The 16046-nt window shown below is 33.2% G+C and overlaps 1 protein-coding gene across 8 annotated transcripts in view; it reads right to left on the bottom strand.

Annotated features, from left to right (window-relative positions):
• Nucleotides 1-16046, bottom strand: part of cpx (synaptic transmission protein complexin) — a 443610-nt gene that overhangs the window by 317473 nt on the left and 110091 nt on the right. For 5 of the 8 annotated variants that reach the window (XM_076409239.1, XM_076409236.1, XM_076409235.1 and 2 more), the window contains one exon: nucleotides 2452-2510. The gene's annotated coding sequence lies outside the window, so the exon portion shown is untranslated. The remainder of the gene's footprint in view (nucleotides 1-2451; nucleotides 2511-16046) is intronic. The other 3 variants (XM_076409241.1, XM_076409237.1, XM_076409242.1) reach the window with 1 other exon arrangement.

The following is a 16046-nucleotide window of genomic DNA, read 5'->3' as shown; positions in this document are numbered from 1 at the left end:
CTTAGAATGTCTTTGTTTCGGACAAAAAAGTAGTTGGAGTCAATGTTCAGTAAATTTCTTCCAAAATAAAGCTGTTACTTGATTGCAAAAAAAAACAGTGTTTATTCTAATGTAATAAACCCTTTTTTCTAAATATACTTTAAAGTCCTTTTACCAACTGGGGTTTATCTGGGCTGGATCTACAGTTTAACGTGGGCTTCGAACCACGGTCCTCAGCATTAAGCCTACCGACTGGCGAGTGAGCAACTTCAGAAATCATCCCAGCCTGGTTACTGGCGTGACTGGGATCATTTTCCTTTTCGGATTTTACACTCTTGCCTAAGACAATCACAAATTTTAAACAATCACAAACATACATTTATGACCATGCCCCAACAGGATTCGAACCCGCGGCTATCGCAACAATGGGAAGACCTATCGCATTTACTACTGCACCACCAAGCCGGCTTAATAAACCTTTGTCAGTAATAACAACATAAATATTTATTTCTATAAATAATTTTTATTTTTATGCAAACTTTTAATAATCAAGAAAAACGCGGACTTCGATAAAGTGTATGGTTTTATAATTCTAGCTAACATTTGTAGGGGGTAAAAACATTAACAAAACAGCACGACAATTATACCTGGTAGGGCCCAGAGAGGCGTTTAAACACTTAACAGCCCTGTTTTGTTCCCATATATAACCGACTTGGTATAAATCCGTTTTTCTAGAAACTAATGGGACAATACCCAATAAATAAACCAAATGACCATCGCCAAAACACAGAATTGCCTACAAAGTTCCGGTTTCAATGTTCATTTCTAGTTTTTTTATATTTCTGGTCGATTCGTTTTTGTTTCTCTTCTAACATATTAAACGGACTATTAATAATTAATTTCTGCTTGTTGTCATATTTGCATCACTTCTTCTCGACCTTCTATACCTGAAAGATTAGCTTTCATGAAGATTATTCCTGATCTGAAGACAAATCCGCATAGTAATTGTTTTATGATTGGTAAAAAGTATCCAAGAAAGTAAAGAAAGTAGAAGAGAGTTGAAAACGGGTCAGAATAATGTGATACAATCTGATATGAAAAAAATTTAGAGAAGAAATTTACAGTCGATGAAAAACGCGATAAATTTCTTAAAAATATAGAGACCGGTCGACATATTTCACTTCGCGACACCGTTATGGAATTGAATATGAACCATAAAATAGTTTTGAACAACATGGATACCAAGGGAAGTTCGATACTTGGGCTCTACATGAATTAAGAATGAAAAATTTAATAGACCAGGTTCAGAAGTCAAGAAAATTTGCTAAATATTTGGTGGGTATGAAAATATATACATCATCATGACCTGCACTAATAGAGCCGAACATTTATTCGGCTTTCTACTACTAGTAAAGAATGTGAATGAAACAGGCTATTAAAATTAAATTTGTATGTGTAAGCATAACATAAGGTTTAAAACATTCAAATTTCATTAGTTATGTTACTGATCTATTTATTATTTATTTATTACCATTAATTGATTGCAAACAATAACACATATGTACATATTATATGGATATATACTAAAAAGTAATTAAATATACAATAGGAGTTAAAATGGTGATTATTATTTAGCATCATATTTATTATTTACCAATTATTTAGTATTTGTCTAATACGTTCAACTGATAATAATTATAAAGTTATTGTTCATTTAACTTATTGATTTTATTTACTAGCCTACTGTATTAGCAAAATACCTAGATAACCACTAGTAAGGTAATAAGTAAGAAAAATGTACAAATTATGATGTATTTTTGCAATACTGCCATATTTAACCATAATATTCAACGTTCAGCAGTCCACCGGGTGACCACTCACTGCCTTACGAAATTAGATTTTACGAAATACTCATCTTGTCAAGTTAAACATGTTAATTTAGCTTGAATTTCTGAAAATACAACACTGGATAAGAACATAATTCAAGGGTTCAAGGGCACATTTCTAAATGTTCGTCCTTGTATCTTAAATACCTTATACTTAAAAATTAATCATTTCAATAGTTAATAACTTTTCTATGTAATTCAGGTTGACTTTGACTATATTTTCTGGAAGCTTCTCTATGTATTATTTCATTAAGACTTGTATAATGTATGTTCCATGACTCTGATAATATTTTGAGTTAGCTTATTTTAATTGTTTATTCCTAACTGTACTTGTAAATCTCTTTCTTCACCTGTCCGTCACTATTTTGACTTAAACTAATTAAAAACGTTAATCTATCAATATTTTGTCAAGTTTCTGTTTTACTCTCACCATATTATGATAGTTAAACGTAAACATTTTTTTCGTAAGCTGCTAATGTTTTTTAGTTACGCATACATACATTGCTGCCATTCGTTTTTATTTATATAAAAGTATCTTTAAATTAACACTAAAACGTCAACGAAATTGACACACAAATACGCTTACCTGTTTTTCCTTCTGTTACAACACCTGACGAATGTGGCTTACGTTTCTCTTACTTCTATCTGAAACAAACGAAAACTATTTAACAATGAAATAGCAATTAGAGAAAGCCGGATAAGAACCTAGACATTGAATCGTTAACGAAGCATTCAATTTTCTTAGTCGTTTCTCGCCGAGATGACATCAAACACCCCGCCCCTCACCTCACTACCATCAAGAGAACTGCCCCGCGGAATAACGTCCATTATTTTCCTAGATAGATACCACCGCCTATTGTAATTCACGGAAATGTCGACGGAGCAAATTTTAGCGAACAAAACTCGATGCAATTTTAAACTTTGATTCAATCGTCTTTATCGTATCAAATAAAGCTCTGATTACGGTTGTTTTAATTGATCGGAACGAACTAAATCAAGATACTGGGTGTTTTAATGGTTTAAAATACGATCGAAGTTAACTGTTCAATCAAAGTAAGCTTTCGATAAGATATAGCACCACTGGACTTACATTCAGGTATTCCGTAGGGCATTGTCCTTAGCTTATGGTTATATCTCCTGTATAAATCTGATCTATCATTCTCAAGAACTACTACTGATCCAATATCCACCACAAGGAGCTCCCAACTACATCACATCAAAATCTATTAATGTTTGAAAACATAAAGCGTCAAGGCAAATGTGACAATATCTACTCACGTGTTGTTCATCCTGAGTAGAAGGACTTGTCTCCCAGTAAATATTAATAATTATAAGCTAATAACAATATCTGGGAATGCATTTAGTCGAAGCTTAACTTGGATGAAACATATATTAATAAAGCGAAAATAGGTTGGACTTAGTCACAAAGTATTATTGTATAAGACAATCCTTAGGCCTATTTGGAGAGTAGTAATATTCGTGGTATTGGTAACAGTAGTAATACAACCTAGCAATTCTTAAAAGCACCCTAAAAGAGTGTAATAATCTGTATCTGATAAAACGTTTACTACCATCAGACCTGACTTAACAGACACATAGAACTGCTTTTAGAATAATAATAAAGTTCTAGTTTATAAATTTGTACACGAGATCACTTAATGAAGCGATCTTCCATATATTATTATATAATGTGAATCACATATGATAATTAACATATTGCCCATTATGCAGATAAACAACTTAACTAAACCCTAACAAAATAATGGATTCCGTTATCTCTTCAGTCGATAGAAAATATCTCCTACTATTAAATTTAATCAAAGGGTGATAAATCCGTAGAATTAGGAAGTGTTAATACTTTAGTGCGCTAATTTTCGCTTCATAGTACTTTCAACAGGTCATTTTTCACAAATGTTTATATCAAACAGCTCCAAAAAGTAGAAGGAAAATATCATGTTTTTTCAAATATTGTTTCAAGTTTACAGGATCATTTCTAGACATTTTTAGATCGCATATTTTTCCCTTTTCTCTTGTTATTTCTAAAATAGGGTAGTGCAGGTAAATGACAATACCGTTGAGAGCGTTATAGTGACCCAATTAGAGTATTATTTGGTGTATTTGATTTTTACGCTTTTATTTTTAGGTAGGTTTCAGTCCAAAATTCCATAATGTTCTAAAATATCGTATGTTATCTTGGCTGCTCTAAAGAATTTAAAGTATAAAATTCATTACAATCTTGTTAAATTACCATATCATACATTTATTGAAAAAAAATCATATACACATTATAACTGCTTTAGTCTATGTAGTAATTTTAGAGATACAAAGTCTCAAACACACTTCTAAATAAGTTAGAAGTTCATATATATACAACCACAACTACATTCTACGTATCACTACATAGTATTAAACAAAGTCGCCTTTTCTGTCCCTATATCCCTATGTGCGCTTAAATCTTTAAAACTACGCAACGGATTTTGATGCGGTTTTTTTCAATAGATAGAGTGATTCAAGAGGAAGGTTTATATGTATAATACATGCATAATATGCTAAGGCAACATAGCTAATTTTAGAGGTTTCTAACGTGATGTCGTAAATAAACCTATTTTTTTAGGCTTATTTAGCAATTAGCAAAAACGCTGCCTAACCCTACGAGTTAGACCAAATTAATGTACTACAGTATTGTACACCATAAAAAGGTCTACAAAAAAAGTCCGCGATGGTATATGTTTATCTTTTAGGGATAACCCACATTAACCATTTTTATTGTTTACTTTTTACGTGAGAAAACGGCTTATTTACGAAGCTATTTTAAGCAATACGGCATTAATCCTTATCGAATTAAGTACCTTAAATACAGTGTGCAATTAATATAGATCAATATGGTTCCTTACAGCATGTAAATTAAACAAATATTTTCGGAGATATTACAAATTTAAAATTTGCGTTTAAAAATGTTTTAATGTAATAAAAATTGTATGAATTTAGATATTCCAAAGATAGCAGGAAATCTTCATAGTAAGTATAGGGGAAGAGGAATTGTTTTACTCCAAATTTAATGCGTGCAGGCCAAGGGCAGTAATGAATGAACCAAAAATACTGGATCGATTTTAATCATGTTTTCATTGAGTGACATAGGCATATATATTTTATGCCCGTGCAAAGTCGGAGCGGGCCGCTATGTTTTTATATACAACGTTCATATTTTTTCTGTAGTGTATTTAATTTAGTATCAGCATTGCACCCGTGCGAAGCCGGGGCGGGTCGCTAGTATATTATATTTGACTCTTATAAGATGTTTTATTTTGACTTTCAATGAACAACTCTTTCAATGAATTGGCTTACACCAGGTAACTCACTAATTAAAAAACTAAATTATTAAGATTACTTATTATTACTAAGAGTATTATATACTTTTTAGTGAGTTCCCTGTTGATTTTTTTGAAGTCGGTTCAATTTATTTGTTAAAAATATTTTATCAAAGCAAATAATGGCTCGTTACTCAACCTTGTTAATAAATAAACATTGTATATATGTCAGATGTTTCTATTATTCTGTCCATCCCCTATATGTGTGTCTAATATTACAAGCAAATAATGTAGGATTTTAGGATGTTTGGAAGTGGTTCGGTATGCACCCAAGGGAACTAATTACACCATCAGAAATTCGAAATATTAACACAAGACCAACGTTAAGTAAATAACGGCGTAGCCGGTACGAAATAATTAAAAACTCAGGTAATTAAAAAGCCTTTATTTAACTACTTTCAATTACTACTCAATTGGCAGTCCCTTAAATACAAATTAGCGTCTCGCCGGGCCCCCGTTTCCCATTACGCTGACAAAACGAACTTCACAACTTTACTCTCGGCCGACTTTTCTTTATGGAAATCGGAAAATATAAATTAGTTTACCAAAGCCGGGAAACTTATTACCGGGGAAACGTGCGAGGAGAAAGGAGCGGCCTCGACGGCGAGAGGCCCCGTCCGCGTCCCACGGACCCGGTTTATTAAAATGTCGCGTCGCGTCGCTTTTATGCACGCCAAGCGTCCCGCGAAGAAGGGATCGTTAGCGAGCCGTTTGACAAATTATCCGAATAAAATATAACAACCCCTATAAATTGACCCGCCAACCGAAACCCCCTTAGCTGGAGCTTTTAAAAAGTTGGAGACTACATGTTTTTTCTTTGCTGTTGATGGAGACCTAGTTCAAAAACTAATGCTCCGATCTTTTGGAACTTTTGTACATTTCATTTATATATTAATCGGCTTAACGAGCATTTGGCTTCCCTTTTTGAATGCAACGGGGGCACCTGGAGTCCTGAACTTTGGCACGTTTGAAGCTTATATCGAGGAAGAATTTTTAGGTGTAATATTTTTATCCGAAAAATAATAACAACCCCTATAAATTGGACCGCCAGCAGAAAACGTTCTTTAGGCGCTACCTTCTCCGGAGCTTTTGAAATGTTTGAACATGATCCTTCTTTGTTGTCGATGGAGACCCAGTTCCTCAAAATCTAATGCTCCGATCTTTTGGAACTTTTGTACATTTCATTTATATATTAATCGGCTTGACGAACATTTGGCTTCCCTTTTTAAAGAAAACGTGGGCACCTGGGGTCGTGAACTTTGGCACGTTTGAAGCTTATATCGAGGAAGAATTTTTAGGTGTAATAATTTTATCCGAAAAAAAAACAACCCCTATAATTGAACCCTCTTTAAGCGCTACCTTCTCCGGGGCTTTTAAAATATTTGAGACATGTTACTTCTTTGTTGCCGATAGAGACCCAGTTTCTTAAAAACTAATGCTCCGATCTTTTGGAATTTTTGAACACTTCATTAACACAAAATTAACCATCGATTGAACATGTTTCAACATCCAGATACATATATCAATTGTTTATTCTTTGAGGGATATTGAGCATGTTCCCTTAAGCCTTGTTCTGTAGCATTTCCAATATTTCTATATTGCCGCTGCTTATTGTGCCCCCCAATTGAATGTTGTGTATTCAAATTGGCACTGAGAGAAGGCCAGTGCCATTAATGTAGGTAGCAGTCATTGTATTTTCACTAGTTGGGAGTTAGAGCTTACAGTACGTGTTAACGTGTTACAGCTACTCCTGTTACTCCCAGATATTCTTTCATGTTTTTGCAATATTTTAAATTAAAGTAATTCAAATACTGCCAAATCCTTTATAGGATAAATGTTAAATTAAAAAATGTACACTTGCAAACAACTGTTTTGTTACATATCTGTGTAACTGATTAACTTTTAAACCATTTTATCACAATAAGTATCCTTAGGCTAACTACACCTGTAGGTTTTTTAAATATAATTTGAATCAGTTTGTCCCACTGGGATAACGTATCAGTATCAACTCACTCTCTCACGTCATTTGTCTGACAACCTACTTCTCTCTGATAATTAGGAAACTGTGGTAATCAAGTAGGAATTCCGGATTTGTTACCTTTGTGGGCGCGCAAACAGATGACAAATTGTATCCGTTGGAATTTAATAAATGCCTCCAACTTCTGAAGGGTTGAAGACGGTTACGTGGGAGTCTGGCCGGGAAATTTAATCCAAGAAATTTTAATTACGTTAAGTGAGGTTCCTTAAGATTGTTCAATATTTATAATAACAAAGGGATAATTTCGCATAAGGACAACGAACCTGGGTTTATTCAGTTAGTTATTTCGGTTTTTCCTAAACAGAAAACTTTAAAAGCGTATATATTCGGTAATACTTATAAGCGTCCGAAAGATAATAGCCCCTATAACATTGTGTTCAACTTATTCTAAAAAAACTCTATAGTTTCTGACAAAAACGTAACAGATTGATCATCATCGAATACTGTATTGAGTATTGAATTAAGCCCTGATATAGTTTAGGAGGGTAACAAAATAACATAATATGAATCAGAGTATATGCCTGATTTATCTATGCCTGATTTTTCCTAAATAATGTTATTCAATAAACTTTAGATGGCTTTAAAGGCGCATATCCTTAGATACACTTGATTAACGAGGTCATACTATATATGTTATAGAGTATTCGGGAATAGCAGTCCATGGAACATTCTGTACAACATATTTTGAAAAACCTAATTTGCTTTTGACAACACGTAGCATATTCACAATCATCGAATACTATATTGAGTATCCAATCGAGCCCTGGTATAGTTAAAGAGTGTAATAATATAAATATAATAAATAACATAAAATGTCGTAAAAAATAGTCAAATATTAACTAGAAATTCATTAGTAACATATTTCAGACCAAATTACATATTGTTTAAGTTAAGCCTTCTCAAAATCTCAAGTCCTTTGCGTTTTTTTCAACATTATTCTTGAATCACAGTATTCTGATTTTTCCTAAATATAGTTACTCAATAAACTTTAGTTAGTTTTAAATGACCATATCCTTAGTAATACTTGTTTAATGAAACTATACTATAATAGAGTATTCAGGAATAACTGTCCATGAAACATTCTATACAACTTAATCTGAAAAAGTCAATATCTTTTGACAATAACGTAATAAATTTTTCACAGTATTCTCCCGATTTATCCCCGCTTGATTTTTTATATATAAATATCGAGGCAATTAAAGACACAGATCCTCAGTAATACTTATTTAATGAAGCCATGCTATAGGGCCTTCGGAAATAAGAGTCCATGGAACATTCTCTACAACACAATTCAGCAAGTGTTCATTATTGTGTTAATTCCTTTACAATACCTTCCACACAGCCAAAATTACACATTGTTTGTGTCAAGCCTTCTCAAAATATTGGCCCTTTACGACTTTTTCGCTATCAATTTGAAATCATCCTATTCGCCTGATTTATCTCCCCCTGATTTTTTCCCGCTCTAGTGATTCACTAAACTTTAAATACCACCTTTTGTACATAGCAGCATTTGTATAGCAGCATAAAACTGTTTCTAGTTATTTATTAAACAACAATTTCTAAACGAATTGAATTGTTAAAATCACATTATTCAAACACAGGGGGAAAAACGCTAACGACACAATGGAAGAACGATGAGGAAATTGATTAGCTAATCAAGTTATTTATTTGGAAATATCCCCGTACCAACGCGGAACTATTAATCAAGGCGTATCGGTCACATTTCCTCTTGACAAAGACAAAAACCGTCGCAATACGTGAAATATATTAAACAGTCGTTAGGCTATTTGCTTAACGATGAAAAAGCGTGGCAATTTAATCAATTACCTTTTTTTCAGTATTCCACCGTTATCTGAACGACAGTGGTACGTTGAGGAATATTACGCTCCGTTGGTTTAATGTTTGCTTTTTTTGTATATGTGCTGACATGTTTTCATTGCTCCATATTAGCTTATAAGCTTTTTTATTAACAACAAAGATACAGGTGTTTGTCTTGTATTTTTAATACGATGTCTGGATGTTGACTGATTGAGAATTCCTTTTTCTAAATTAGTAATGAATCATCAGACATAAACTCCATATTTCCAGTATTAAATAAACATATTTCGGTTATTTCTCAAAGTTTCGAGTTCAGTGATTGGCAAATAACCACCTTACTCCGACACAATAATCTTAATTAGCCTAAAGAAAGAAGTGTTGATAGTAAATATATGTTTGTATTTAACTAAAAAAATAATTCTAAAGTTAATCTTGTCGTCTTTCTGTCTAGTGTATTCCTCCTCACTTCTTTGGACTAGAAATGTTAATTTGGTTGTGAAATAAAAAAATATCTAAATAAATCGAAATAAAATAATTTAACATCATAAAAAGAGACAATAATCAAAAACAGTTAAACAATAGCTAAGTATAAAGAATAGTTCAGAAACCAATTAGAAAATGTACCCGAAGAACCAATTTTCATTTATTAACTTTTATCCTAATATAGATTAACAAAATTTCAGAATAACAAAAATCATCTGTGCCTTGTTTAAAAGGGTATTTAGATTCTTCTATGCAGGTTTTTCAGATTCGTAAAATGAACATCTATCAATCCATATTTAATTTTGAAAATTTCAATTGATATGATATATGGTATACTCAGAAAAGCTGAGAAAAATTGCACATTCTTAAGATCCTGTAGTAATAGTTAAGTTATTCTCTTTAGTGTATTATGAGAAAAACATAATTAATTCCATTTTCTATCCGATATATTGTGGCATCAAAATAAACGAAAAACAAAAAATACGTTTCAAAAATAACGTTTTTGGGGTAAAGGGAACACCGCTGCAACTTTCGAACCAGTATCGAAAATATTCGAAAAGTTCCCGACTACCCTCGGGGCAATACCCACTAAAGGCTTCCGTGTCTAAATTAGCATACTTCTGCGATAAATCCCCCTCGGTTAAGGGAGCAGCGGCGGAGCAGAGGGGAGCGGAAACCAGGGAGGTCGCCCTTAAAAACACGCGCATATATATTTACGCACACACACAGAGTCGGTTAGATAGCGTGCGACATTATAACGGGCCAACCATCGCGCTGGGCTCAGGTTAATTTATGGTCGCACAACGGTCTTTTGTTGAGCATTATCACGAACAGTCTGCGGTAATTGTTCGGAGTCCAATTGAGGTACTTGCGGACCGTTACGGAGACGGTGGTCTGGATTGCGTTTCGGATGGGGACCTGGTGACGTTAATTTTGATCGAGGGCGGCCGGCGAAATTTATGTAAGACGGCTTATTCGAGGAGAGAGCCTACGTTTAATTGGTTTAGGACACAGTACCGGGGGTTCCTGTTACGAGATCACTTTGCAATCTACGCCTCGCGACATAACTTTAGCACATTTTACACATTTTTCATTACAACTATAAGTAAACATGCATTTTTATTCATGTGAACATTACAAAGAGTTAGCTGTTGTTTACTTATAAGTTCGACGTAAGATCGCGCGGCTCGAATAATACGACAAAACTGCGGCACGTAAAAGTAAAATAATAGAACTAACCAATATTTTAAATTTTTATATCAGTAATGGATACCTCCCCCCTTATTTCTCACAACTTCGGTCAGTCTCTTCGTTTCATATAGTTTTCTAACATATTTTTGATCTAAATGTTCCACTAATCTTCGATCGGATTTTTTAGTTATTCGTTATTGTTAAATTGTTTGCCTCTCGAGTACACAGCACTTACAAGCTTACCCCAACAATTTTCTAAAACAATTCAATTTCAAAACTTAAATATTGTGTTCCAAAAATTAGTGTTTAGTGACTTAAACAGTACTAAAAGCAACATTGTCCTACCGAAAAACATAATTCTGAACGATAAATTGTATTCTGTATTTGACTAACTCTTCGTGGACCAATTTAGATTAACTTAACATATACTATGCATTTTTCCAGAAATGATTTTTATTCCTGTCTTTCCTTCAAAACCTCTAGCAACCCAATACAGCACTTAGTATATCTATAAAATGACAGTACTATACATAAATTATGATAGTACAATATTGGAAAAATAGGAAATACCAAAATACTGGCAACCAAGGTCATCAAAGCCACAGGAAAATATACTTTTTATTTAAGAAGAAACATTAGAAAAATTCTTCAATCCCCAAAATAAGAAGTTCTCTGTGCCTCAAGAGAAAGCATATATTTATTGGGTCTGGTTCTTCGGAATCCATTATTTTTGTCATTTAAACTTTAAACATAGAGGACTAGAAGTTCTGTCCTGAGATCAGAAGGAAGAAACCAGTTACATTAGCAATATCGGACTCAAATTAATGGTGACCAAGGTCATCAGGAACTGGAGAAAACGTGCAGGATCTGCTGAATGTTCAATTAGGAGGAGCACGAGCGCCTTAAGTGACCAGGTATCCTCAATACACTGCATTTCGCACAGAAGCACAATGCTACACCTCTAGAGAATTCAAGTGTTGCAGTAAATGAAGCACCAGAGTACCATTCAGAAGCTGAATTTGGTCAATCATAGAAATAAACATTTCTCAATGCTCATAATATCGTTCTTAATTTAAGAGGCACGTAAATAAGCAGTGCCACATAGTATAATCATATAATGAGTTATCATAGATTGAAGAAACCTAATACCAACACACCAGTTTGGGTTTATTAATAAGCGTTTAAGAATTGACCAAGTCTACAGAATAACCGATGTTATTGAAAAAGCCTAAAAAAGTAAAAAAGTATGCTCAGTTTTATTCTTAGATGTAGCACAAGCCTTCGATAAGGTTTGGCATGAAGACTTTGTTCATAAACTACAGAAAATGTTACCAAAGCAACACACCGAACTATTAAAATCGTACATTACCACCAGAATGTTTAGAGTCAAACAAGGAGAAGCTTACTCTACAATAAAAGAAGCTAAAGTAGGTGTACCACAAGGAAGTGCACTGGGACCAATTCTTTATCTACTCTACACTTGTGATATACCACAAATGGAGAATATTACGATGGCTAGATTTGCTGATGATACTGCGAGCTGTCGGAGACAATAGTGAAGAAGCCTCACGAACATTGCAATAGGCCAGTGACAATATAAATAATTGGACACAAGCATGGAAAATAAAAATGAACGAAAGTAAATCTGTACATGTGCAATTCACCTACAATCAGACCGTACAAGCACCAATAACATTAAACAATATTAACACTCCATAGAGCAACAACGCTAAATATCTCGGAATGAATCTTGATGCAAGACTTCGCTGGAAGGAACATATAAGGAAAAAAGAAAGAAAAGACCTGGAATTGAAAAATAGGAAAATGTACTGGCTAATTGGAAGAAAATCACAATTATCAGTACATAATAAATTGCTATTATATAAGCAAATACTGAAACCTATATGGACATACGGAGTTCAATTATGGGGATGTTCCGCAAAGAGTAACATAAATAAAATACAAATTTTTCAAGTCCTGAGAGTTATTGTGGGTGCACTCAAATACTATAGGAATGATTGCCTACATCGAGACCTTCAGATACCCACATAAGTCAATAAATTAAGAGAATTGTAAGGGAAAATGAGGAAAGACTCTACTCTCATGAATATTGAAATATAACACCTTTTGGATACCACCAGAACAGGATCCAGACTTACCACCAGACAGAAAAGAATCAAACCATCTGATCTTGCGTAGCGAGGTGCATATAATAAAAATACAGCAGTGACATGTATAAACATTATTTCGCCAGAGACTGAGATAGGGCCGATGGGTCCTCCTAGTTATATACCTAGATTTAAGTTATCATAAAGACAAATTGTAGGTTAGTCGGAAACTACTAGTAACAATGTAATAATTAAATAATAAAAAAATATATAATGAATGACCTAATAACGAATCAAAAACACATTTGGGTGTAATTTTAAACAATTTAAAAGAATTTTGGGTAAAGTTTATTGACTATCGATGAGATTTGAGCATACCACCCAAGTGTCAGCTACATCATATCTACAGTCAGTGAGCTAAAGTACGAATTATATCAACATCATGCTTAATTGCCATATATAGTTCCTCTGACTATCAATTTATCTTATAACTTCCCGATTTCTTTCGTTGAAAATAATTTTCATCAAACGATGAGGCAACTTTCTTTAAATAGCTTCTTCTAAATGTATTAATATTAAGGGAAAATCGACTCCTATTATTAAAATATATGTCCTACACTAAAACGAAACATAATAGGGGAATCATAGGGGAATGTTATTAATTATAAATAATGTAATCGATATAATATCCTAAATTATATTTAATTGTCATCAAGCCACTGTTCCTGCAGTGAAACAGCTCTAATATCAACGACAACAACGGGAACGTGTTCATTTATTTCCCAATTACAGCGACCAAGAAAAAAATCCTCAACAAAGACACTATTTATTGTGAAAACACCGAACCGGAGGGACTGTCTCCTAAGAAACTGAAACAATATCGCCGTTATAATAACTTCCCTATTTCTTTAGTTGAAAATAATTTTCATCAAACGATGAAGCCACTTTCTTTATATAGCTTCTTCTAAATGTATTAATATTAAGGGAAAATCGACTGCTATTATTAAAATATATGTCCTACACTAAAACGAAACATAATAGGGGAATCACAGGGGAATGTTATTAATTATAAATAATGTAATCGATATAATATCCTAATTTCGTCTAACATCTCGATTTACAGTATTTCTCGAGGAAATAATCAATAAATTATATTTAATTGTCATCAAGGCACTGTTCCTCCAGTGAAACAGCTCTAATATCAACGACAACAACGGGAACGTGTTCATTTATTTCCCAATTACAGCGACCAGGAAAAAAATCCTCAACAAAGACACTATTTATTGTGAAAACACCGAACCGGAGGGACTGTCTCCTAAGAAACCGAAACAATATCGCCGTTATAATAACTTCCCCATTTCTTTAGTTGAAAATAATTTTCATCAAACGATGAAGCCACTTTCTTTATACAGCTTCTTCTAAATGTATTAATATTAAGGGAAAATCGACTCCTATTATTAAAATATATGTCCTACACTAAAACAAAACATAATAGGGGAATCACAGGGGAATGTTATTAATTATAAATAACGTAAACGATATAATATCCTAATTTCGTCTGACATCTCGATTTACAGTATTTCTCGAGAAAATAATCAATAAATTATATTTAATTGTCATCAAGGCACTGTTCCTCCAGTGAAACAGCTCTAATATCAACGACAACAACGGGAACGTGTTCATTTAATTCCCAATTACAGCGACCAAGAAAAAAATCCTCAACAAAGACACTATTTATTGTGAAAACACCGAACCGGAGGGACTGTCTCCTAAGAAACTGAAACAATATCGCCGTTATAATAACTTCCCCATTTCTTTAGTTGAAAATAATTTTCATCAAACGATGAAGCCACTTTCTTTATATAGCTTCTTCTAAATGTATTAATATTAAGGGAAAATCGACTCCAATTATTAAAATATGTGTCCTACACTAAAACGAAACATAATAGGGGAATCACAGGGGAATTTTATTAATTATAAATAATGTAATCGATATAATATCCTAATTTCATCTGACATCTCGATTTACAGAATTTCTCGAGAAAATAATCAATAAATTATATTTAATTGTCATCAAGGTACTGTTCCTCTAGTGAAACAGCTCTAATATCAACGACAACAACGGGAACGTGTTCACTTATTTCCCAATTACAGCGACCAAGAAAAAAATCCTCAACAAAGACACTATTTATTGTGAAAACACCGAACCGGAGGGACTGTCTCCTAAGAAACTGAAACAATATCGCCGTTATAATAACTTCCCCATTTCTTTAGTTGAAAATAATTTTCATCAAACGATGAAGCCACTTTCTTTATATAGCTTCTTCTAAATGTATTAATATTAAGGGAAAATCGACTCCAATTATTAAAATATGTGTCCTACACTAAAACGAAACATAATAGGGGAATCACAGGGGAATTTTATTAATTATAAATAATGTAATCGATATAATATCCTAATTTCATCTGACATCTCGATTTACAGAATTTCTCGAGAAAATAATCAATAAATTATATTTAATTGTCATCAAGGTACTGTTCCTCTAGTGAAACAGCTCTAATATCAACGACAACAACGGGAACGTGTTCACTTATTTCCCAATTACAGCGACCAAGAAAAAAATCCTCAACAAAGACACTATTTATTGTGAAAACACCGAACCGGAGGGACTGTCTCCTAAGAAACTGAAACAATATCGCCGTTATAATAACTTCCCCATTTCTTTAGTTGAAAATAATTTTCATCAAACGATGAAGCCACTTTCTTTATATAGCTTCTTCTAAATGTATTAATATTAAGGGAAAATCGACTCCAATTATTAAAATATGTGTCCTACACTAAAACGAAACATAATAGGGGAATCACAGGGGAATTTTATTAATTATAAATAATGTAATCGATATAATATCCTAATTTCATCTGACATCTCGATTTACAGAATTTCTCGAGAAAATAATCAATAAATTATATTTAATTGTCATCAAGGTACTGTTCCTCTAGTGAAACAGCTCTAATATCAACGACAACAACGGGAACGTGTTCATTTATTTCCCAATTACAGCGACCAAGAAAAAAATCCTCAACAAAGACACTATTTATTGTGAAAACACCGAACCGGAGGGACTGTCTCCTAAGAAACTGAAACAATATCGCCGTTATAATAACTTCCCCATT

Source organism: Rhynchophorus ferrugineus, unplaced genomic scaffold (genome assembly GCF_030347505.1).
Source record: "Rhynchophorus ferrugineus isolate W39M unplaced genomic scaffold, kcgeb_rfMv2 rfM7, whole genome shotgun sequence".
In the NCBI taxonomy this organism is placed as follows: Eukaryota; Metazoa; Arthropoda; class Insecta; order Coleoptera; family Curculionidae; genus Rhynchophorus; species Rhynchophorus ferrugineus.
Note: the sequence above shows the minus strand (reverse complement) of the source record. Positions and strands in the feature narration are given on the sequence as shown.